Here is a 25,344-nt window from a genome sequence, read left to right on the forward strand (position 1 = left end):
CATTCAAACATATCTAAGTGGATTTACCAGTCATTCAAATTAACCACATCAAAAACACATCCACAAAATCATTCACCACTTGACACAATGATTTTTCATGTGGAAACCCAAATGGAAAAAATCATGGTGGGGATGGATACCCACAATTATTTTGAACTCTTCTAAAGTTCGCCCTGTTAGGAACCAAGCCTTGTTAGAAGATTTTAAAATAATGTCCTGTTAAGAACAGATCTGATTAAGGACCACCCGGTTAAGGGATTGACTACAATACCTTGTTAAAGGTAATACCCTTTTAAAGGTAACCTCGATGTAGGATTTCAAATCCAAGCTAATGGATCATCTGGTTATAGGATCTTAAAAAGAAGCTTGTTAAAGCTTACCCATGTAGGGGATTTAAACTATTGTAATGGTTAGAGAACAATAGGTTCTTTCCTGATCTGGTAATAGCACTACTTTGATTAATTAGGTCCTTTTATGCTCCTATCTGCCTTCACAACATTTTGCAGATACACCTTCTAGTTCAACAACAACAACTCACACACCTAGCCAAATTTACCAACACAATTATAAACAATTTGTCAACCTTAAATAAAAATATAATAGGTTGGTAACCCAACACAAAACCTAGAGATCTCATAGAGATTACAAACATATCAGTTCAATCTTGATCATTAGATTACATAGAAAATAACTACACATTGTTCAAGATAATTTCAGTTGCTCCTGGATCACTCCTAGATCACTGCACATTGGATCTTGTAGCTCATCACACATTTGTCACTCCATACTAAGAAATTGATCGTTCCCAAGATAAACGATTATCTCTACGTGCCAAATCCACTTCAAAACTCATCACGTGCAACATGCATACATTGCATCTTCATTTCTTATCACCATTCGGTCATAGATCATCACAACTGATTCTCCAAGCTCCATCAGGTTAGGGTTACTAGTTGATGACTCTACTTCAATAATAATATCAGTTGCCTTCATAGCTTTACTACTGGTTGCTTTCCTACATCATTACCAGTTGCAATACATCTTCATTACCAGTTGCAACAGATGTCAATGACAATACTATACTTCATCAATGTAATCTTCATGGAATACCAACATTCTCCCCCTTTGGTATTGATGACAATATAAATATTAATACCACTTGATTATGTTGATTGAGAGTAAAGAATATACATAGGTATATGAATCTTGGTTTATATTTTCACCATATACTCTCCTTCAACTATACCTTCATGTCTTCAACAATCAATCATATACCTTTCTCCCCTTTGATAGAAAGGCCAAAGTGAAGGTAAATCATACGGTTTCATGCTTCACTAATCTACAACTAGCTGCTCCCCCTATGGAGTAGATCCATTCTACATCAATCCTTCTTCAATATTTTCAATAGGCTCCGGGACTGATGTCTTCCACATCTACTTAATTGACTTCATGTAGGGGTACAACCCCTAACTAACCTCTAAGATATTCAAATGTAGCCTTAGGTAGAGGTTTAGTAAAGATATCAGCTTGCTATTCTTTTGTAGATACATGCTCTAGTGACACATCTTTACTTTGCACTTTCTCTCTCAGAAAATGATATTTCAGCTCTATATGCTTTGTTCTAGCATGCAACACTGGGTTCCTAGAAATGTGTATAGCACTTGTGTTATCACAAAAAAATCTTACCAGTTTAGATATCTTCAACTTGAAACCTTCCAAAATGTGTTTCATCCATATTGCTTGGGTACAATTCATGTAAGCTACAACATATTCAACTTCTGTGGTTGATTGAGAGATATAACTCTGTTTCTTGCTGCTCCAAGACACTAGTCTGCCTCCAAGGAAAAATGATCCTCCAACTGTACTCTTCTTGTCATCAACATTGCTTCCCAATCTTCATCTGTATAGAATTTTAAATCAAAGTCTCTTGCATATGGATACCATAATCCATAATCAATTGTGCCTTTTAGGTATCTGAAAATTCTTTTGATTGAAACAATGTGTGTCTCCTTTAGACTTTTCTAAAATATGGCAACCAATCATATTGCATGAGAAATCTCTAGTATGTTGTGGATAACATAATGTTGTTTACCTATCATGGACCTATACTCTTTTTCATCAACTGATGCAGAATCTATTGGCACTATGTGAACCGGTATGAAGACATAATGATATTGTATGTTGTCATTAATGTCAATATGTGATATGATGTGAACCAGCATATGTGATATGTGAGAAGAGAGAACCAGCTGATGTGTGAACTGGTATACATGCCAAAGTGAAGCGATATATTTGCTCAAGGTGAACTGACATGTAATTATGGGAACCGGCACATGGAAGAATTGTATGACTACCGGTTGGTAGGTAGTTTCCACTTCAGGATTTCTAGTTAGAGTACCTCAAGCCTATGTGACTCAATCGGTTATCTTTGTGTGATGAGTTAGCAGTATAACGGAGAATAGATCATGTTGCCATGTAAGCCCTGTGGGCATTAAGGATCTTGCATGAAGAAGACTATCCCTATCCACCTTGGGAATGTGCGAAGTTTGTCAAACGGTGATAACATGTGATGGATTATCAGCTGCCATGAAATCGGTGGGTAATGGACGATGGAAAATGTCTTGAGATTGATTCAAGATTGTTGCATTTTATGCAATATGATTCAACAGTCAGGATTGAACCATTTTGAATTGCTTAACCCAACAGGTTTAGGGTTTAGGGTTTTTGCTACCGACCTGTCTGTTTCCTATAAGGGCGATGTTGTGTTCCTTTCTAAAGTTGTTGGCAAAAGTTGTATGTGTGTATCCAAGGGAAGTGATACGTGATTCTTTCCAGACCAAAGGAGAGAAGAGATACCTGCAAAGTGAATGTGCAGAAAGTGAAGAGGAGCCAAAACGGATCTGCATTAGCATTGAGTGCTACTACCAGATCATTGTAATTCTTGTTGATCTTTTACCACTTCAACAGTTGTGAAATCCCTTAACAAGGTAGCCTTAACCGGCTTGATACAAATCCTTTAACAAGGTAACTCGAAGTTATTGAGTTCTGGGAAGCTATAGAGCTCTGGAGATCCTTTAGCTATTGAGTTCTTGAAATCCTCTAACAAGGTAACCCTAACCGGGTTTAACCCTTAACCGGGTATTATAGCCATCCCTTAACCTGGTGATCCCTAACAGGATTGGTTCCTAGCAGAACCTATTGTAATGTCTTTAATCAGACAAGGCTCCTAATAGAGTGGACTTCTAAAGAGTTCAAAAAGTAGCTTGTGGGTATTCATGACCACCCTGGTTTTTCCCAGTTGGGTTTCCATGTGAAAAATATGTGTGTCATGTGTGATGCTTTGTTAATACCTATTGAGCATATGATGGTTTTGTGTTTTATGCCTATCTATAAAACATATTGAACTAACTACTATGAAGATCTGATGATAGTTTACCTGTTCATGCATAAGGGTGTGATGGTACTATAGTTTTGAGCTAAAAGGAAAGCTTAGTGAGTGTATATGGTGAAAATGGATAACAATAATAACAATATTGAAAGGCTAAATGAATCCAACCACAAAACCCTAGCCTAACAACAACAAAGATCCACCATAACATATGAAGATTACCTAAGACAATGCAAATCAAATGAAATCACAAAGATTATACCATCACATGTCCAATAGGGTTTGGATCTCCATTCTTCCTATCTCCATTGATCTTGCTTGATATATTTGCTCTCAGATTTTATATGCACAAGAGCTCAACAAAGAATGGAATGTGGTTGCAAGTAGGATCGTAAGTGTAGTCGAGTCCTCCAAATTGTCGATTAGGGTATTCGGATGCATTTGGGTTTGATAATGAAGAAGTCATCTCCTTAAATAGAAGACACAATATGAAATGGAGGGATAAGATTGAGAGGTGTAAAAGGAGGTCGGCTAGGATTAGAGGGTAGGTAAAAGAAATAGTAAAATAATGAAAGAGGTAGGTAGTGTAGGAATTAAGAGATGAATGACATGTGTCATGGGTAGAAAAGGTTAATGAATTAATTAAATAAATAAAGATTTATTTAATTAATAGAAAAAATGAGATCAATTAAATAAATAAATATTTATTTAATTTAGGAAAAGGATAATTTAAATAAATAAATGTATTTATTTAAATGAGAAATAAGGCTAGAAGAGGATAAATGAATTAATTAAATAAATAAAGATTTATTTAATTAATAGAAGAATTAAGCTTAGATAATTAAATAAATAAAATATTTATTTAATTAGACTGGACCATTTTAGGTGTCTACATTTTGCCCCTCTTTGAGACAATGCGGCTTGTCACGTTGTTTCAAAGAAGATAAGATGAACTGATACAGAGTTGCCCCATAATGGGAATGATATGCCCCCTCGAGAGATTGGATGAAAATGTTTGAAAAGATTGCAGACAATCTCTCGATAAGAAAGAAAGGCTAGAATGGATTGACTGGATAAAGTGACAAAGTCACGGGATAATGAAGACTGACTCGGAAAATGAAGGCAAGGGCTAGGGTAGGCTATAAGATAGACCATGGGGGAAAATACATCCTCATTGTCATGTACACATCCACGAGATTAGAGTGCAGAGAGAGAGAAAAAAGAAGTAGCAGTCAGCAGCGATAGCTTTTGTTCATAGATTCGACCGTGTTCGCCGATTCTAGAGGTCAACGGAGGCAGGAGAGCCGGTGAGTACCACAAAACCTCCTCGTACTTTGATGCATTTATTGTTGTCATTAATGCATACTAGGTAATGTAATAAATGCACGTTTATGTCAGGAAAGCACGTTTGTGTCATGTAAGCGCGTTTGCGTTTGAAAAGTATGAATTTGCATCTTCTAGGTCAAATCGGCAGTTCTGTGATGAACATATGCTGTCGATTGGATAAGCAGCTGAGGGGATACACTCAAGTAGGTCCTCTAGGAAGACTAGGATAGATCAAGGCACTTTGTGATGAACAGTGAGTACCAAGATAGAGTACTTTGTGATGAATAGGGAGAACTAAAATATGAGCAGCACTTTGTGATGAATAGGGAGTGCAAACGTGAGTAACACTTTGTGATGAACAGGGAGTGTCACACACGTAGTACTTTGTGATGAACAATGAGTACCACTAGGATAAATAGCAAAACTTTGTGATGAACAGTGAGTGTCACTAGGATAGATAGCAATATGCATTTAGATAGCGAGTAGCATTTTGTGATAAACAGCGAATGCCACTATAACTGACATGATTGAGTTATTTGACTGCAGGAGTATTTGCCTATGCTGGAGTCATGAGAGAGATTCCCGTCGACACAGAGGTTGCGACCTGAGTTGTCATTTGAGGACAGAGCTACCATCGAGGAAATGGGTTTGAGACATGTACTGTATGTGCCTGAGTTTCGGGCAAACATGGGTTTGCTGACTGCGCTAGCTGAGAGATGGCACTCTGAGACGTGCACATTCCATTTGCCTATGGGTGAGATGACAGTCACCCTGGAGGATGTATACAGGATTCTGTGGGTGCCGATCGATGGGGAGCTGATTCCGTACGATCGAGATGGAGACAGGGATGCCCTTAGATGAGTGTTCTAGGATCCAAGACTGGAGATGAGGGTGGGACATGTGGCATGGGATACCATGACATGGATAGGATTAGCACTACCAATAGTGTTGGCAGGAGTGATCAGTGAGTTCCTCTGTATCAGTTTTGTACCATTTTGTATAATGATGTAGACACCTGCGGGTGATTGTAGCCATATGATTTTGACATCATTGTATCATGACACTTTATATATATATATGAGATGATTCATCTTTGCAGCAGCTATATGCATGTGTACCTATGTGATGTATGTTTCTATGTGATGCTTATGATATGGATGCAAATATGTATATGAGGAAATGCAATGTTTTTGTTCTTTTATGTTTTTATATGTGTATGCATGATGCAAATGTGAATGTATGTAATGCAGATGAATATGATAATGCAAATGTAAATTGTGCTAACAGGTGTTGTGTGCAGGATGTGATGCAATTGTGATATCTATATGTATGTATGAAATGCTTAATATGTGGAAATGCAGGTGCAACTACATGAGATGCAAATGTTTTTGGTGTGTCATTATACTTAGTCATGTGATAGTAGGCTACGCGGACTCAAGAAGGACTATGGAGGTCAATCAAGAAAGGGGGATGGAAGACATAAGATATGAAAGTGAAAGAGCTTCTTGTGCATTGTCATCATTGAGCTTTATTATGGCAAAATAGGTTATGACAATCGAGGCATATGTTTGACCTAGAAAGTCATTGTACCTGTTTGCATGGAGATAAGACAGTCACAAACAAGGAATGCCCCAATTCATACTAGACTCACAATGTCCTCATATCCTTGGACAAGTCATAGCATTACTAAGAGACAATCCACAAATAGAAAATACAAATAGGTGACGATACCCCATCCTCGCCTTTCTAGTCAAAGACATCCTGGAGATAGAATCTCTAGTCAGAAACATCCCGGAAAAGCTAAAAGACATGTCACCAAAAGATAAAATCAAAAGAAAACCAAGACTCGACACCAACATCCACTGTAGTCCTCAAGTTTGTGTCTCTTGTCACTTGTATAAGTTGTATTTGATTGTGGTCACAATGTTTACTTTCACAAAAAGGATAGATAGCACTGAACCATATGTTGTCTGAGTCTGTTGAAAGATTTGATTTGTTGAAGCCCATTGTTTTTGCTGTTGTGTCTCATCTGAAACTGACTGAATCCATGAAATTGTTACTTTATTGCGGATCTGTGATGCAAATGTTGCTTTATTGCGGATTGTGCACGGATAGACTGAAGGAAGCTAGAAGAAACTGTACTCCTCGAAAACATGTGATGTTCTTAGTTCCACACCCATCACTAGACGTAGGATTTTGACTTAGCCACATATAGGATCTGATTTATTATGGATGGAAAGGGATGAAAGGGAATGTTTATTATGAATGGCTAACCAATCTTGGGTAGATCAATAACAAGCCATGATGGGAATGGGTAAGTTTATTATGAACGAATAGGTTGTGAGTGTGTGCAAAGTGAAATGATGAAAGAGAATCCTGAAGGAGGGAGGAGCAATGTCTCTACGCATGGCGCTGGGAACCCAGTTTTCACCATGGTACTTGCCCAGGGCGCCACCGAAGTGGTTTTCACCGTTGGACGAAATTATTTCTCTTTACTTTTTTTTTTTTTTTGATTTTTCAATGTTTTTTGTGTCAGAAGGTGCCTGTTTGCCAGGTTTTCACCAAGTAACGATTTTTTTTGTATTTTTGAAATTTTTGATGTTTTTTGTATTTTTCGAATTACGATACTCTGAAGAGCTTATGTGTAGAACCTGCGAAGGTGCATGCTGTTGATAGGATCCTCCAAAGGTTCACCCTCTGTAGTTGAGAGCTGATATGCACCAGATCCATATGCTGCTGTAATAATGTAAGGACCATGCCAGTTTGGTTCAAACTTGCCCTTCTTCTCTCTGTCTTGTTGATTTTTGAGGTTTTCTTTGAGAACCAAGTCACCTACCTCAAATGTGTGAGGCTTGACTTTATGATTGTAACTGTATTGTTCCTTGACTGAATGATATGTTGCTTGAGTGACTGTCTTCCTTGATAAAGGAATTGAGATAGAATTGCTAGCATGTGGACTACACCAGCCCATATGCGTGTCACCTAAAGAAGTTTGGGCATCCCTGATAACAAAGTCCTTCAAGGAAGCTCCATTAAAGGTCCATGATGTATTGCCAAAAGGGAAAGGATGTGCAGAACAAGTGAATGAGTGATGAAGGCTTATGATAGTGAAAAGAAGTGAAAGTAGGATAGCATGATGGAGACTCAGGATCAACAAGTATGATTTTTGACTTAAAATTGTAGAACTTTTGCCCCCAGTTATTTTGATATTAGGGGAGATCAACTCTTGTTCTTTTTCTTTCATAGGATTTTTATTCTTGACTTTGATTTTTGTAGAGTCCAATAGCTTTTGATTTTGATTTGAACTAAAGGACTTCTCTCTATTTTTGACTTTTAGATTTTTCTTTTCAAAGCTTGATTTTTGATCCCCAATGAGTGAGGGCTTTTGTGATTCTTGTTGATCCAAGTCTAGGAGCGGAGTGGAAATGGAATGAGTAGATGAAATGGTAAGGCTATGTGAGTTATCAAGAGGGTTGGCAATAGACTCAATAGATTCTTTGTTGGAACCACTCTTAGGACTATTGATATCAGGAGATGCTTGCACCACTAGAGGAGATTTGCATTCAGACTTAGTAGCCACAACACTAGGTGGTTCACACCCAATTCCTTGGCATTGCAAATTGTTTATAGATTGTTCCTGTCGACTGAATGTCTTAGAAGATAGTGGGAGTTGATCAACATGAATGATATACTCACCACATCCCATGTCTTTAATCTTTAACTTTTCTTTTAGCTCTGTTTGCTTTGATGTAGAAGCTTTTAAGGATTCTAGATCAACATATGCTGAAGAAGGAACAGCTTGGCGATTGACTGGGATTGTTATTTTTGATCTAGGTTGTAGATTGTTGCAATATATGAATGGATTTGGATCCGCTTTGACGGTCACTTCAACTCCATTGTGTGGAAACTTGACGCATCGATGATATGTAGATGGGACTGCACTCATTTCATGAATCCAAGGACGTCCTAGCAATATGTTGTATGTGAGATTTAAATCCAGGACTTGACAAACCACATCCTTTGTAACTAGCCCAACTCTGAGAGGTAAGATGACTGTACCCTTGGATGAACGTTCTTCATCATCATATGCCTTAATGGTGATCTTGTTTGTAGAATTTACAGCTTTATCAGAATATCCCAATTGTGTGATAGTGCTTAATGTGCAAATGTTTAGACCTGCTCCTCCATCTATCAGGACTCATTTTATTCGATGTTTGTGTATGAAGGCTTCAATGTGTAATGGCGCATTATGTGGTTGACTTACGGAGGCGTCATCAGCTTCCGTGAAAGTAAGTGAATGTGGAATGGAAAGGTATCCCACCATGGTGTGAAACTGGTCCACATTCAGATTTGTAGGAACAGCAGTATCTCTCAAGATTTTATCAAGAATGGCTTTATGTGCGGGAGATATGCGTAATAGTTCAAGGATTGAAATGAGTGCGGGTGTCTTCCCTAATTGTTCTACAAGGTCATACTCAGGCTTGGTTGATGAAGAAGTGGTGTTTTTAGTTGGAGCACCTTGCAAAGTTATTTTACCTCGGCGGGTTGTAACATGACATTCAGAGGTAGGTTTAGAAGAAGATCCAACACCTTTTAGGACAATCTTGGGTCTCTAGGTAGAATTCTCAGACACTTTGTCCTTTATGATAATAGTAGAGATGTAATTGTCCATTGAGATGTGATTGATGGTTGAATCATAGTTGCAGGATGCTCTGGTATAGTTGGTTTGATCCTCTATGGCTTTAGCTTTTCCCTTGTCATGTTTTGGGAATGGTTCCTTAAACATCTCATGTTCTTGATTGGAGGAATGTCCCTCAATCTCAATATCACCTCTATCAATGAGATCTTGTATGATGTTCTTCAGTTGATGACAATTTCCTATCTTATGACCCTTTCTCTTATGAAATTCACAATACTCATCATCATTCCACCAATTTGGTTTGACCTTTGGTTCATATGGAGGAAAATCTGGAACTGTAATTACCTTGTTTGCCACTAGCTTCTTGAAGACTGACTCAAGTGGTTCTCCCAATGGAGTGTACTTCCTTCGTGATTTGGGAGTTGTTTGAGTATTCACTTGATTGTTTGTAGAACTTGATCCTGAAAATATGACTTTGGGTCGTACTGTGTTGGAATCAACAACACCATCATTGACTGTGTTCTTGTTTTTATTCCAAAATCTTGGCTTGTCTTTTCCTTTAAAGTCATCTTTGTTTTCCTTGAATATCTTAATGACTCCTTGTTCAATTAGGACCTTTTCTGTTGCTAAGCCTTTTTCAATAATGTCCTTGAAGGTAGACAAACAAGATTTCCTTAGATCATAGCCAATGTCTTTGTTAACATTTTGTGTGAACATCTCTACCATTTGTTTTTGTGGAATTTCACAAGAGAATCTGCTAGCTAGATTTCTCCATCTTTGTAAGAACGATGCAAAATATTCTCCCTCTTTTTCCTTGGTGTTGCACAAAGTAGTGACTGATATGTCTGTCTCTATATTGTAGGAGAAATGTTGAATAAATGCCTCTGCTAAGTCACCCCATGACTTAATACCAGGTGGGAGTTGGGAGAACCATTCCATAGCTTGATCGCCTAAGCTTTGTGGGAATAATCTCATCAAGTATGTTTCTTCTGCTGCTACCTCAATGCAAGCTATGAAAAATTGTCTTATGTGTGCCTTAGGATCCCCTTTTCCTCTATACTTATCAAATTTAGGCGTCACAAAGTGTGTAGGAAAAGGAGGCATTGGAATGCTCTTGTCAAATGGATAAGGACATATGTCTCTCATTGTATATGTTGGCTTTTGTGTATTTATGTCCTCCATTTTCTTTTGTAAGTCCCTGATTTGCTGCTCCAAATTGCTCTTAGGTGGAGATCAACTTCTTGGACCATACCCCATGCTTGAGGCACCAATTGGAGGAGGAGCATGTTGCATATATGGATGATATTGATCATACACATGTTCATATGGAGGAGGTCTGTAATGATGCTGTGTATATGGACCACTTGGTATAGATTCATGTTGAGGAACCCCATATCTATTTTGTGCATGTATACCATATTCTACAGGCATGTCATGTTCCATTGTGTTGCCCCCAAATTTGACATGAGGTTTCCTTGTGTCCAAATTTTGAGCATGCCTTTGAACATCGAATTGTTTTGGTGGTTGTTCCTTAGCATTGGTATGTGATTGAACATATCTGTCTACATAAGACTTCCATAATGTTCTACGAAAGTGAGTATCATATATTTGACCATGTGTATGTGGGACCTCTAGTTTTTGAAGCAAAGCTGATGGTGATTCAGGTACCATGTGTGGTCCTCTATTTCCTCCACTATTAGGTCTCCTTTGATCAATGTTGGAGTGAGGTTGTTGCAAAGGTCGATTTTCCATTATTTGAGACATGTCAAAATCATGAGGTATCTTGGCTCCACTTTGTGCCATCATTTGTAAGAAGTATTGTCTATCCCTCCTCATTATTTCCTCAACCAATCGATTGAAATGGGGGTTCATGATGGATTCTTCCACATCTGTTGAATGTATTGATAAGTTGTCCAAATTGTCATTGTGTGTAACATTGTTGTTTGTAGTGCCTGTGTTTTCAACATTTGGAATGTTTCTATAGATATCCATGTCAGGTAATGTAGTATGATCAGAATTGAAAAAGATATCATTGTCATACTCATAAGAACTCATGTTTGCGGACTCTTGAGCCTCTTTAGTTTCTCTCCTAGATTTTTGAAGACGGGTTTCAACCATGAACTAGGTATTGACCAAGATGTGTGAGACTAGATGAAAATGTAAAAAGTATGGAAGACCAAGAGTTGTATGGAGTGTAAATGAATCTGAGGTGTACTTGCAATGCCCAAAGTGTAAGACCAAGTATGTATGTAGTAGAGTAGGTGTGACTTCCAAAGAGAGGATAGTTTTTCTTGATGAGGTAAGTTGACCTTGACTCTAAGTAAAACCAAATGAGACCCAAAGGTAAGAAACCTTGATGAGGGACCACTTAGCAAAGTGTTGTTGTATGTAGTGTGTTGACAAAGTATAGTGAGGACAAGCAAGTGACCTTTTGACTCAAGTTTAGACAAATGTGAATGTAATGTGAGATGTAAAGCAATGATGGACTTTGTGAGACCCAAAGACAAGTTGAATGCTAGATGAAAACCTGGAGAAACAACCTAGGAAGCTCAAGAATTCTGAAACTGACTGTGTTTACTTGCTGGACTATAACAGTTTTTTCAATTCTAAACACAGACGCTGCTTCCCGACATAGACGCTACTATGTTTAACACAGACGCGCCTCTGCAATTTTCTGTTAAATGTAGTGTTTGTTGTTGGAGCACAGATGCGATTCTGTCCTGCACAGACGTGACTAGACAACACAGACGCTATTATGCCCGACATAGACGCGTTTCTGCAAATTTTGTGCAATTTTTCCAATCTGTGAAGTTGTTTTGTTGTGACCAAATCTAACTGTTTGACTATTTTTCATGACAAAAGGACACAGTGTTGATGAGGACTCAATGTTTGCAAGTGTCTAGACTCCAAAATGACTCCAAGAAAGTGTGTTATTTGATGTAAAATTGTTTTGCATACACTTGAAGACACAAAAGACACAATGTTTTACTGTTTGGTCTTGAATGTTTTGAATGTTTAAAATAAGTCAAGCACAATTCTTATGGCTGGCCAAGACAATAGTTGTTGATCCCACATGGGGTTTTACCCCCGAGGCTACGCTATTCAAAGCGGATAATTAGATGCTTGACCTCACTGGCTCCACCCTTGGCACTCACTTCTCGGGTTAGCCAAGCATCAGTCCCCATGAAAAATCCCCATGATGAACTTTGTATCTCTACTAAGAACCGTATGTGTGTGGGCCGCTACCAGAGGTCCGACCTCCTGCCCCAACAACTAGAAGGATTTAGGCCTCTAAAACAAAAAGGTGCTAGTAAGGGCATCCGCTCGTGTGGCCATACATGCGGCACTTTCAGCTCTATAAATATAGAAGGCTCCCAGCCAGTAGGGGTCACGCCCTACAACTGATCAAATAAATTTGATCAAACGGGTTTATGGGGAGACATAGTGTCGGTATGAATTAATCAGCACACGTTATTCATAGTTTTCACCATGAATACATTTGATTATAGTGGTTCGGATGAGGTGGGTTTTCCTCGCTACCACTTGGGTCGTTCTCTTCTCACTAGTAGTCCTAATGACCACATGGGAAGATAGGCCCTCTAAAGATTAAACAAAAAGAGCCTATTGCTCAAGACACAAAAGACAATGATTGAATTTTAGTGCACCAATTGAAGTGTTTGCTAGTCTATGAAAACAAAGCACACAATAAAAATCCAAAACCCTCGCCAAGGATCTGTAACAAAGAGTTGTTAGTAGTTTGGATTTGTTTGAAATAATCATCCCTTCCTGCATGCACACAAGTTAGGTAAATTTTAAAACCCAAAAGACTTTGTGAAAATAGGGGCCTTCAACCAAACGATTTTGCTTCCAAGACAAGCTGCACCAATTTTGTTAGCTAGATCTGCAAATGTTAGCTCAAAATAAACCAGATCTGAAACCCTAAATGCAAAATCCAAAAACTGAATCAATAAAAATTTCAAAATTTTGAAACAAGCAATACACAGACGCGATTTCCCCCGACGCAGATGCGACTCTGAGACACAAACGCGGTTATGTGAGGCACAGATGTGGTTGCAGAACACAGACACGACCCTTGGTCACAGACGCGGCTAAAAACACCTCAGACGCGACTAAATAACACAAATGTGCTTTTCTAGAACCTACAAAATAAAATATTGCCAGTAATACAGACGTGATTCTAGATGTCGCAGATGCGCCAGAAAATTAAAAATGCGATCTGAAAGTGTGCAGACGCGAAAATATCGAAAATGTTGTCAAAAACGTCAGATCTGCAACTTCAAAATACAAAATCTGCAACAAGATGTTAGATGCAAAAAGGGACAAGAGTCCCATCGGGTGTGCCAAAATGTATATGGTGAAAATGGATAACAATAATAACAATATTGAAAGGCTAAATGAATCCAACCACAAAACCCTAGCCTAACAACAACAAAGATCCACCATAACATATGAAGATTACCTAAGACAATGCAAATCAAATGAAATCACAAAGATTATACCATCACATGTCCAATAGGGTTTGGATCTCCATTCTTTCTATCTCCATTGATCTTTCTTGATATATTTGCTCTCAGATTTTATATGCACAAGAGCTCAACAAAGAATGGAATGTGGTTGCAAGTAGGATCGTAAGTGTAGTCGAGTCCTCCAAATTGTCGATTAGGGTATTCAGATGCATTTGGGTTTGATAATGAAGAAGGCATCTCCTTAAATAGAAGACACAATATGAAATGGAGGGATAAGATTGAGAGGTGTAAAAGGAGGTCGGCTAGGATTAGAGGGTAGGTAAAAGAAATAGTAAAATAATGAAAGAGGTAGGTAGTGTAGGAATTAAGAGATGAATGACATGTGTCATGGGTAGAAAAGGTTAATGAATTAATTAAATAAATAAAGATTTATTTAATTAATAGAAGAAATGAGATCAATTAAATAAATAAATATTTATTTAATTTAGGAAAAGGATAATTTAAATAAATAAATGTATTTATTTAAATGAGAAATAAGGCTAGAAGAGGATAAATGAATTAATTAAATAAATAAAGATTTATTTAATTAATAGAAGAATTAAGCTTAGATAATTAAATAAATAAAATATTTATTTAATTAGACTGGACCATTTTAGGTGTCTACAGTGAGTAACCGGTTTATGATTGTTTTTGTTGTTCTGGGCCTTACCGGTTGCACTCTATTTCAACCAGTGTCACTGCTTGCCAGTCACTTGGAGTATTTGCTGACAAACCTATTTTGGATAGTATTTTGCCTGTATTGATTCACCCCCCCTCTCAGTATCGGTTTGGTACTATTCATTCATCATTGAGTTATCAGTTGGTATCAGAGCCCTCTAGGTCCTCTGTGTTGTAAGCTTAACCGCTTGAGGTAAAGATTCTAGTCAAATGATGAAGAGGGAAGGTCCAAAGTTTTACAGGGAAAATTTTGGTATATGGAAAGATAGGATGAAGATATTCATCAGAAGCATGGGTGCTCAACATTGGAGTTATGTTGAGAGTGTCTATGTTGTCCCTACCGGTACTCTCACCGATGATCAAAAGAGAGAGATACAAGAAAATGGGCAAGTCATGGAAGCCCTTGTTAGTAGTCTATCTGACATCGAGTTTATTGATGTTCAGGACAAGGTAAATCCCAAAGAGGTATGGGATGCTCTTGAAAATATCTATGGTGGTGATGAACATGTAAAACAGGCTAAGGAAGAAAGCCTGAGAGGAAAGTTTGAAGATATGCAGATGGTTGAAGGTGAGACCATTCAGTAGTATGGAATAAGAATCAAAATAGTTGTTGGAGAAATCAAGAGTGCAAGTGGTAAAATAGAAGATTCCACTGTGGTAAGCAAAGTCCTGTGATCCCTATTGCCGGTCTATGCAATAAGGGTTGTTGTTATTCAGGAGCTGAGATCAATAGACAAGACTAAGGTATCCTTGGACTCCATCATAGCCAAGTTGATAGCCTATGAGCTAAATAGTTTTGATGGTAGTGTTCAAAAGACTGAATTAGCATTTAAAGCCTTTGCTATAACATCCAGAAAAGGAAAAGAAGCTAGCACTAGTGGTGAACCTAGATAGAGAAGAGAAATGAATGATGAAGAGATTTTGATGGCATTTGAAGCTCTCCTTGCCAAAAAGCTTCCTAAAGGAACCGGTAAATACAAAGGCAAGCTACCTTTGAAATGCTTTTCTTGTAACCAGATAGGACATATTGCTATAAACTGCCCTAATGGTGATAACACGGACAAAACAAAAAGGTTCAGGAAATTCAAAGGAGGAAACCAGAGAAACTATTTTGTGGCAGTTGATGAAGGTGTCACAAATGAGGAATCAGAAGATGAAGAGAATGAAGACATTGTGTTTGTTGATGTAAAGGAAGATGTGGCAGACAAGAAGGCTCTTGTCTCCCAGTTTGATAATTCTGATGAGTGAATCATTGATAGTGGCTATTCTCACCATATGACAAGTGAACGGAGCAAGTTTCTATCCTTGGAGGAGTATGATGGTGGTGTGGTTTGCTTTGGCAATGATACACCATGCATGGTCAAAGGCAGAGGGTCCATCTCTCTGAATGGAAAGAGTAGTGCAGACAATGTGTACTGGGTTGATGGTCTCAGACACAACCTTCTGAGTGTTGCCCAGCTGAATGATAGTGGCCTCACTCTGGAATTCAAGAATGGAGTCTGCAGAATCAAAGGAAAATATGGTGAATTGGTGGCCACTGGAATGCAGACCAAAGGTAACCTATTTCATCTAAATGCAAATATAAGTACATGTCTTATGGCTAAGTTTGATGATAGCTGGATATGGCATAGGAGACTCTGCCATGTAAACTTTGATAACATTGTAAAGGCTAGTAAGATCAAGGCAGTTAAAGGGTTGCCAGTGCTAAACAAATCAGATAATACCTTGTGCAGAGAGTGTCAATTGGGGAAAATGTCATCCTCAACCTTTAAAGGTAAATCTGCCACTGCTGAAAACTTTCTTGATCTTGTGCATACTGATTTTTGTGGTCCTATGAAAATTAGAAGTATGTAGGGTGATAGGTACTTCATGATTCTCACTGATGACTGCTCAAGAATGATGTGGGTCACATTCTTGAAAGACAAGTCTGAAGCCTTTGTGAAATTCAAAGCTTTTAGAGCATTAGTGGAGAAGGAAAGCGGTAAAAGGATCAAGTGTCTTAGAACTGATCAAGGAGGGGAATTCACTTCTGGTGAATTCAACAAGTATTGTGAAGAATTTGGCATCAAGAGGCAACTATCTACCCCCCAGACTCCACAACAGAATGGCCTAGCAGAGAGGAATAACTGGACTGTGGTTGAAGTAGCTAGAACCATGTTGATTCAAGGAAAGGTAGCTCACACCTTTTGGAGAGAAGCAGTGAGCATTGCAGTCTACACAATGAATCGGGCACTCATCAAGAAAGGTAAGGACAAAACTCCTTATGAGTATTGGACCGGTAAGACACCTGTGGTTAGCTACTTTAGGGTATTTTGTAGCAAATGTTACATCAAGAGGAGTGAACATCAGGGCAAATTTGAAGCTAAATGTGATGAGGGAATATTCCTAGGATATTCCACCAAGAGTAAAGCTCTCAAGTGTTACAACAATAGGACTCAGAGAATTATGGAAAGTATCAATGTAAGAGTTGATGAATCCTCTGAGAAAATTGAGGAAACCAGCAGTGAGCAAGCTGTAAATGAACTAGTTGCAACCTTCTAGGAACCGGTTGTCAGTCAACCAAGTACTAGTAACAGTGTTCCTGAACCGGTGAATGCCGATACTGATGAAGATGAGGATGAAGAGGAAAAGCAAGAAGAACCAGTTAAGACCATTCCTTGGTATGTCAAGCTGAATCATGATCCTAAGAAGATCATAGGAGATAAGGATGTAGAAATCCTCACAAGAAGAAAGGTTAGAGAAAACTCATGTATGATCTTTGAATTTGAGCCTAAATCATTCAAAGAGGCTCATAAAGATGAAGACTGGATCAAGGCAATGGAAGAGGAACTTGACCAAATAGATAAAAATGGTACATGGTCCTTGGTACCCAAACCGGAGCATAAAAATGTCATTGGCACCAAATGGGTGTTCAGAAACAAGCTGAATGAGGATGGCACAATGATTAGGAATAAAGCCAGATTAGTGTGCAAAGGATATGCTCAAGAAGAAGGAGAAGACTATGGAGAAACCTTTGCTCCTGTAGCCAGATTGGAAGGAGTTTGTATGCTTCTTGAATATGCAGCTTTTAAAGGGTTCAAATTATATCAAATGGATGTAAAATCTACATTGCTAAATTGTGTACTTGAAGAAGAGGTGTATATTGAGAAACCAGATGGGTTTTCCCTATCTGAAGATAGTGACATGGTATGTAGGCTACATAAAGCCTTATATGGTCTAAAGCAAGCACTTAGGGCATGGTATGAGTGCCTACATTCCCATTTTGTGAAGATTGGATTTGAAAGAACAAGTGAAGATAGCAATATTTACTTGAAGTCTGAAGGAGATCAGATCCTGATCTGTGAGGTTTTTGTTGATGACATTATCTTTGGTGGAGATGACAAGATGAGTCATGAGTTTGCTGATGAGATGAAGAAAGAGTTTGAAATGTCACTCATAGGGGAGATTAAGTTCTTCATTGGACTACAGATCCAACAGATTAAAGATGGAATCTTTATCACTCAGTCCAAATATGTCAAAGAGGTGTTGAAGACCTTTGGCATGGAAGATAGCAAACCGGTTGGTACACTGATGGTGACCGGTTGCAAATTGTCAAAAGAGGATGACTCCGCATTGGTTGATGAGAAGGAATACTGATCAATGATTGGTAAGTTGCATTATGTAGTGCATAGAAGACCTCATATTGCACATGTAGTTGACATTACTGCAACATTCCAAAAAAGTCCAAGAGAATCCCACTTGGTTGCAGTCAAGCGGATTCTTAAGTATCTGAAGGGAATAGTTGACTATGGATTGTGGTACCCATACAACAATGATTTCATTCTGAAAGTATTCACAGATGCTGATTGGGCAAGTAATGTGGATGACTAGAAAAGAACAACCAATGGTGCATTCTTTCTTGGTGGTAGACTGGTCTCATGGATGAGTAAAAAGCAGAGTTGTATCTCTCAGTCTACAGTGGAAGCGGAGTATGTTGCAGCTTTCATGAACTGCACTCAGCCAATCTGGATGAAGCATGTTTTAAATGGCTTCAAAATCCCTGTATCTGAACTGGTAAGTATATTTTGTGATAACACAAGTGCTATCAATATTTCAAAGAATCCAGTTTTACATTCTAGAACCAAGCATTTCGAGCTTAAGTATTATTTCTTGAGGGAAAAGGTTTAGAATAAAGAGATTGCACTGGAACATGTTTCCAGTAAGGAGCAGTTAGCAGACATATTCGCCAAGCCTCTTCCAAAGACTACATTTACACACTTAAGAGGTGAATTAGGGGTAGTGCCCCTTCAAGAGGTGAACTAAAAGTATTTGTTCCACATCAGTCAGGTATTGCATAGTCAAATGTTTGTTGATTGATGTGTTGAAGGATGCTACTCCTCAGGGGGAGCAACATAATGGAACAGGGATGCTTGTGCCTCCACTTTGGCCTTTTTGTCAAAGGGGGAGAAGGAGTAAAGCAGAGAGATATCTTTGTATATTGCCATCAATGCCAAAGGGGGAGGTTGTTGGCATTATGTGAACTGGTATGAAGACATAATGATATTGTATGTTGTCATTGATGTCAATATGTGATATGAAGTGAACCGGCATATGTGATATGTGAGAAGAGAGAACCGATAGATGTGTGAACCAATATACATACCAAAGTGAAGTGATATATTTGCTCAAGGTGAATCGGCATGTAGTTATGGGAACCGACACACGGAAGCATTGTATGACTACTGGTTGGTAGGTAGTTTCCACTTCAGGATTTCTGGTTGGAGTACCTCAAGCCTGTGTGACTCAATTGGTGATCTTTGTGTGATGAGTTAGCAGTATAATGGAGAACAGATCATGTTGCCATGTAAGCCCTGTGCGTGTGAAGGATCTTGCATGAAGAAGATGATCCCTATCCACCTTGGGAATGTGCGAAGTTTGTCAAATGGTGATAACGCGTGATGGGTTATCAGCTACCATGAAATCGGTGGGTAATGGACGATGGAGAATGTCTTGAGATCGATTCAAGATTGTTGCATTTTATGCAGTATGATTCAATGGTCAAGATTGCACCATTTTGAATTGCTTAACCCAACAAGTTTAGGGTTTAGGGTTTTTGCTACCGACCTGTCTGTTTCCTATAAGGTCAATGTTGTGTTCCTTTCTAAAGTTGTTGGCAAAAGTTGTGTGTGTGTATCCAAGGGAAGTGATACGTGATTCTTGCCAGACCAAAGGAGAGAAGAGATACCTACAAAGTGAATGTGAAAAAAGTGAAGAGGAGCCAAAACGGATCTGCATTAGCATTGAGTGCTGCTACGAGATCATTGTAATTCCTGTTGATCATTTACCACTTCAATAGTTTTGAAATCCCTTAACAAGGTAGCCTTAACCGGCTTGATACAAATCCTTTAACAAGGTAACTCAAAGTTATTGAGTTCTAGGAAGCTATAGACCTCTAGAGATCGTTTAGCTATTGATTTCTTGAAATCCTCTAACAAGGTTACCCTAACTGGGTTTAACCCTTAACTAGGTATTATAGCCATCCTTTAACCGGGTGATCCCTAACAGGATCGGTTCCTAGCATAACCTATTGTAATATCTTTAATCAGACAAGGCTCCTAACATAGCGGACTTCTAAAGAGTTCAAAAAGAAGCTTGGGGGTATTCATCCCCACCGTGGTTTTTCCCAGTTGGGTTTCCACATGAAAAATATGTGTCATGTGTGATGCTTTTATCTTGTGATGCTTTGTTATTACCTGTTGAGCATATGATGGTTCTGTGTTTTATGTCTGTCTATAAAACATATTGAACTAACTACTTTGAAGATCTAATTATAGTTTACCTATTCATGCATGAGGGTGTAATGGTACTATAGTATTGAGCTAAAAGGAAATCTTAGTGAGTAACTAGTTTATGATTGTTTTATTTGTTCTGGGTCTTACCAGTTGCACTCTGTTTCAACCAGTGTCACTGTTTGCCAGTCACTTGGAGTATTTGCTGACAAACTAGTTTTGGATAGTATTTTGCCTATACTGGTTCACCCCCCCTCCTAGTACCGATTTGGTACTATTCATTCATCATTGAGTTATCAGAATCATCTTCCTTAGACAATTTACAACCTATAAGCATTGGTGTTCCAACTAGTTTATAGTCTCCCATTCCAAAATTTTTTAACGCTTCTTTCACATACTTGGACTATGTGATAAAATGCCTTATGTAATTTGCACACCATATCCTTTGCTTGAGTCAATGCATAACCATATGGCTATTCAACGTAGACTTCCTCTTCCAATATTTTATTTAGGAATGCTGATTTCACATCCATCTGATATACCTTGAATCCTCTATATGTTGCAAATTCAAATAGAGTCCTTACTCCTAATCTTGCAACTGGTGCAAATGTCTCACCATAATCTCCACCTTCTTCTTGTGCATATCCTTTACATACCAGTCCGGTTTTATTCTTGACCACTATTCCATCTTCATTGAGTTTATTTCTGAATACCCATCTTGTACCTATTACATTGTTGTTCTCCAATCAGAGTACTAGTGACCATGTATTGTTCTTCTCTATCTGGTTAATTTCTCCTTCCACTGCCTTGATCCAGTGTTCATCTCCAAAGGCTTCTTTTTCTATTCTAGGCTCAATGGTGGAGATCATACAAGAGTTCTCTCTTATCCCTCTTCTAGTTAATACACTTGCATTCATGTCTCCAATAATCTGATTGGGGCTATGATTGAGTCTAACATATCTCAGAATAACATGATCATGGTTTTTCAAGTTCTTCCTCTTCTTCACTTTCTTCATCTTCTGCTAGACCTTCCTATTCTAGTTGAACTGGGGCTTCTTTATTTAATTCACCAACTTATGGCTTTATCAGTTCCGGTTCCAAAAATAGTATGTAACGATCTTCTTCCTCCTTCTCCTTGTCAGTTTCTCCTGAATTTTCAAGAAACTCATCTACACGGACATTAACACTTTCAATGATCTTCTTAATCCATTTTTTGTTGTAAGCTTTTCTCTTGGTGGAGTAACCAAGAAATATGCCTTCATCACTCTTGGCATCAAACTTACCAATATAATCACCTCTTTTTATAAAACATTTGCTACCAAAATTTTTAATGTACCTGACATTAGGTGATCTACCATACCAGTACTCATAGGGTGTTTTGTCCTTACCTCTTTTAACTAGTATCAAATTCATTGTATAAACAACTGTGCTGAAAACTTCTCTCCATAATGTCTTAGCTATACCTCCTTGAATTAGCATAGTCCTAGTAGCTTCAACTACTGATCAGTTGTTCCTTTCTGTAATATCATTCTATTGTGGTGTCCTAGGTGCATAAAGATGCCTCTTAATTCCATTGTTTTCATAGTATCTAGTGAATTCCTCTGAAGTAAGTTCACCACCTTGATCAGTTCTTAAGCACTTAATATTTCTTCACTTTCATTCTCAACCAAGGCTCTGAATGCTTTAAACTTTCTAAATGCTTCTGTCTTGTCTTTCAAGAATGTGACGCACATCATCTTTGAGCAATCATTAGTAAAGATCATGAAGTACTGATCACCTTGAATACTCCTAGTCCTCATTGGTCCACAAAGGTCGGTATAAACCAAATCTAGAAAATGTTCAGCTGAGAAAGATTTTCCCTTGCAGGTTGAGGATGTGATCTTTCCTAACTGACATTCCTTGCACAAAGCATTCATCAGTTTGTCCAACTGTTCAAAACCTCTTATTGATTTGGACTTACTGACTTTTACAATGTTATGAAAGTTTACATGACAAAATATCTGATGCCAAAGACAACTATATTCTACTTTTGCAATTAAACAACTATTGACTTTATATTTTAGGTGAAACAAGTTACCTTTTATCTATTTACCAGTTGTAATTAGTTCACCTTTACTTCCATAAATCTTGCACATTCCATTCTTGAATTCTAGAGGGTAACCTTTGTCATTGAGTTGACCAACAATCAAAAGATTGTGTTTCAGTCCTTCAATCTAGTAGACATCATCTGCATTTCTTTTACCATTTAGGGAGATGGATCCCTTTCCTTTCACCATGCAGGGAGAGTTATTCCCAAATCTCACAACATCTCCATCAAATTCCTTCAAAGTAAGAAACTTACTCCAGTCACCGATGATGTGGTGTGAACAGCCACTGTCTATAATCCAGTCATATGAACTATATAAGTGAGATACCTTCTGATATGATATCTCTTCTTTAATAGAAACAAAGATAATGTCCTCATTTTCATCTTTCTCAGATTCTTCATCTGTGATTCCTCCATCCACTGCAATGAGACAATTTCTTTTACCTTTACCTTTACCTTTATGCTTCCTAAACTTCTCACATTTTTCCTCATTATCTCCATTTGGATAATTAGCAGCAATATGTCCAATCCAGGTCAATGTAAAACACTTCAATGGTAATTTACCTCTGTACTTACTAGTACCTCTGGGTAACCGCTTGGCCAACAATGCTTCAAGCTCAATCAGACTAACTTCATCATCTACCTCTCTGTTGGATCTAGACTCATAATTATAGCTCACTTCTCTTCTTTTCCTTATTGATGGGGTTGAGACTGAGGCTCTAAATGCAGATTCTAATCTCTTAACACTTCCATCAAAACCATTTAATTCAAATGCAGTTAATTTACCAATAATAGAGTCAAGAGTTGCCTTTGTCTTATCAATAGATTTGAGTTCCTGAATGGTTGTAACTCATATAGTGTAGACCAGTAGAAGGGTTCTCAAGACCTTTCTAACCATAGTGGTATCCTCCACTATACCTCCAACACTCTTGATTTCTCTAACTATCTCTTTGATTCTCTGGCCATACTGTTGAATGTTTTCTCCTTCAGCCATCCACATATCATCAAATTTTCCTCCCAGTCTCTCTTCCTTGGGAACCTTAACATGCTCATCACCACTATAGATTTCTTCCAGTTTCTTCCACACTTCATATGAAGTCGCCAATCCATAAACTTCAACATATTCTTAATTGGACAAGGAACTGATGATAGCCTCCAACGCTTGATTGTTCTCTTGTTGCTCCTTCTTTTGATCATTTTTACATATCCCACTAGGCAAGTTATATTTAGTAACAACATGTTCCTAGTACCGACTTCCTAAGCTATTGAAATAGATCTTCATCCTATCACTCCAGATTCTGATGTTTTCTCTATTGAACTTTGGAACTTCTTTCTTCATCATGTTCTCCTAGATCTTTTCCTCAAGCTATTAGGTTTAAACTCAAGATGACTTGGACAACTCTGATACCAATTGATAATATGATAAAACTATAATGATCTGGTCAACTACTGAGAGTGGGGGGGGTGAATCAGTAGATAGAAAATATACTAAAATTTCACCAAAATTAATTCAAACTTGGAAACAATTTGCTAAACTAACTGGTTTAGTCACTATACCAAAAACCACAACTGCACTGTCAAACTTTATTGGTTGACTAAAACATCAATGATACAATGCAATAGATCTAAAATTCAAATGCCATTTAACCAAAACATCAAACCGCTTTACTAATATTAGTAATAGCACATTTCAGATCACTTCCAATCATTCAAACATATCTAAGTGGATTTACTAGTCATTCAAATCAACCATATCAAAAACACATCAACAAAATCATTCACCACTTGACACAGTGATTTTTCATGTGGAAACCCAAATGGGAAAAAACACAGTGGGGATGGATACCCAAAAGTATTATAAACTCTTCTGAAGTTTTCCTTGTTAGGAGCCCAGTCTTGTTAGAAGCTTTTACAATAATATCCTATTATGAATATATCTGGTTAAGGACCACCTGGTTAAGGGATTGACTACAATACCTTGTTAAAGGTAATACTCTATTAAAGGTAACCTCGGTGGAGGATTTCTAATCCAAGCTAATGGATCTTATGGTTAGAGGATTTCAACAAGATGTCTGTTAAAGCTTACCCGGTTAGGGGATTTAAATTTTTGTAATGGTTAGAGAACAATAGGTTCTTTTCTGATCTTATAATAGCACTACTTTGCTTAATTGGATCCTTTTCTGCTCCTATCTGCCTTCACAACATTTTGCAAATACACCTTCTGGTTCAGCACCAACAACTCACACACCTAGCCAAATTTTCCAACACAATTACAAACAATTCATCGACCTTAAAAACAAATACAATAGGTTGGTAACACAATACAAAACCTACGGATCTCATAGAGATTACAAACATATCAGTTCAATCTTGACCGTTAGATTACATAGCAATCAACTACACATTGTTCAATACAACTTCAATCACTCCTGGATCACCGCACATTGGATCTTGTAGCTCATCATGTGTTTGTCACTCCATACTAAGAAATTGATAATTCCCAAGATAAACGGTTATCTCTATGCACTAAATCCACTTGAAAACTCATCATGTGCAACATGAATATGTGGCATCTTCATCTCCAATCACCATTCAGTCATGTAGATCATCACAACCAATTCTCCAAGCTCCATTGGTTAGGGTTCTTGTTATCAACGGGTTAGGGTTACCAATTGATCACTTTGCTTCAATAATACTATTGGTTGCCTTCACTGCTTTAGTACCGGTTGCTTTCCTGCATCATTACTAGTTTCAATACATCTTCATTACCAGTTGCAATTGATATCAATGACAACACTATACTTCATCAATGCAATCTTGATGCAATGCCAACATGTATCATATCATCTGTCAGCCTCCTCCTTTTGTCTTCTCCCCCTAAACCAATATTTCTTTAACTTCTCTGATCCTTTTCTTCTCTCAAATATAATCTT

The sequence above is a fragment of the Cryptomeria japonica genome, chromosome 7 (assembly GCF_030272615.1).
Source record: "Cryptomeria japonica chromosome 7, Sugi_1.0, whole genome shotgun sequence".
NCBI classification, from domain to species: Eukaryota; Viridiplantae; Streptophyta; class Pinopsida; order Cupressales; family Cupressaceae; genus Cryptomeria; species Cryptomeria japonica.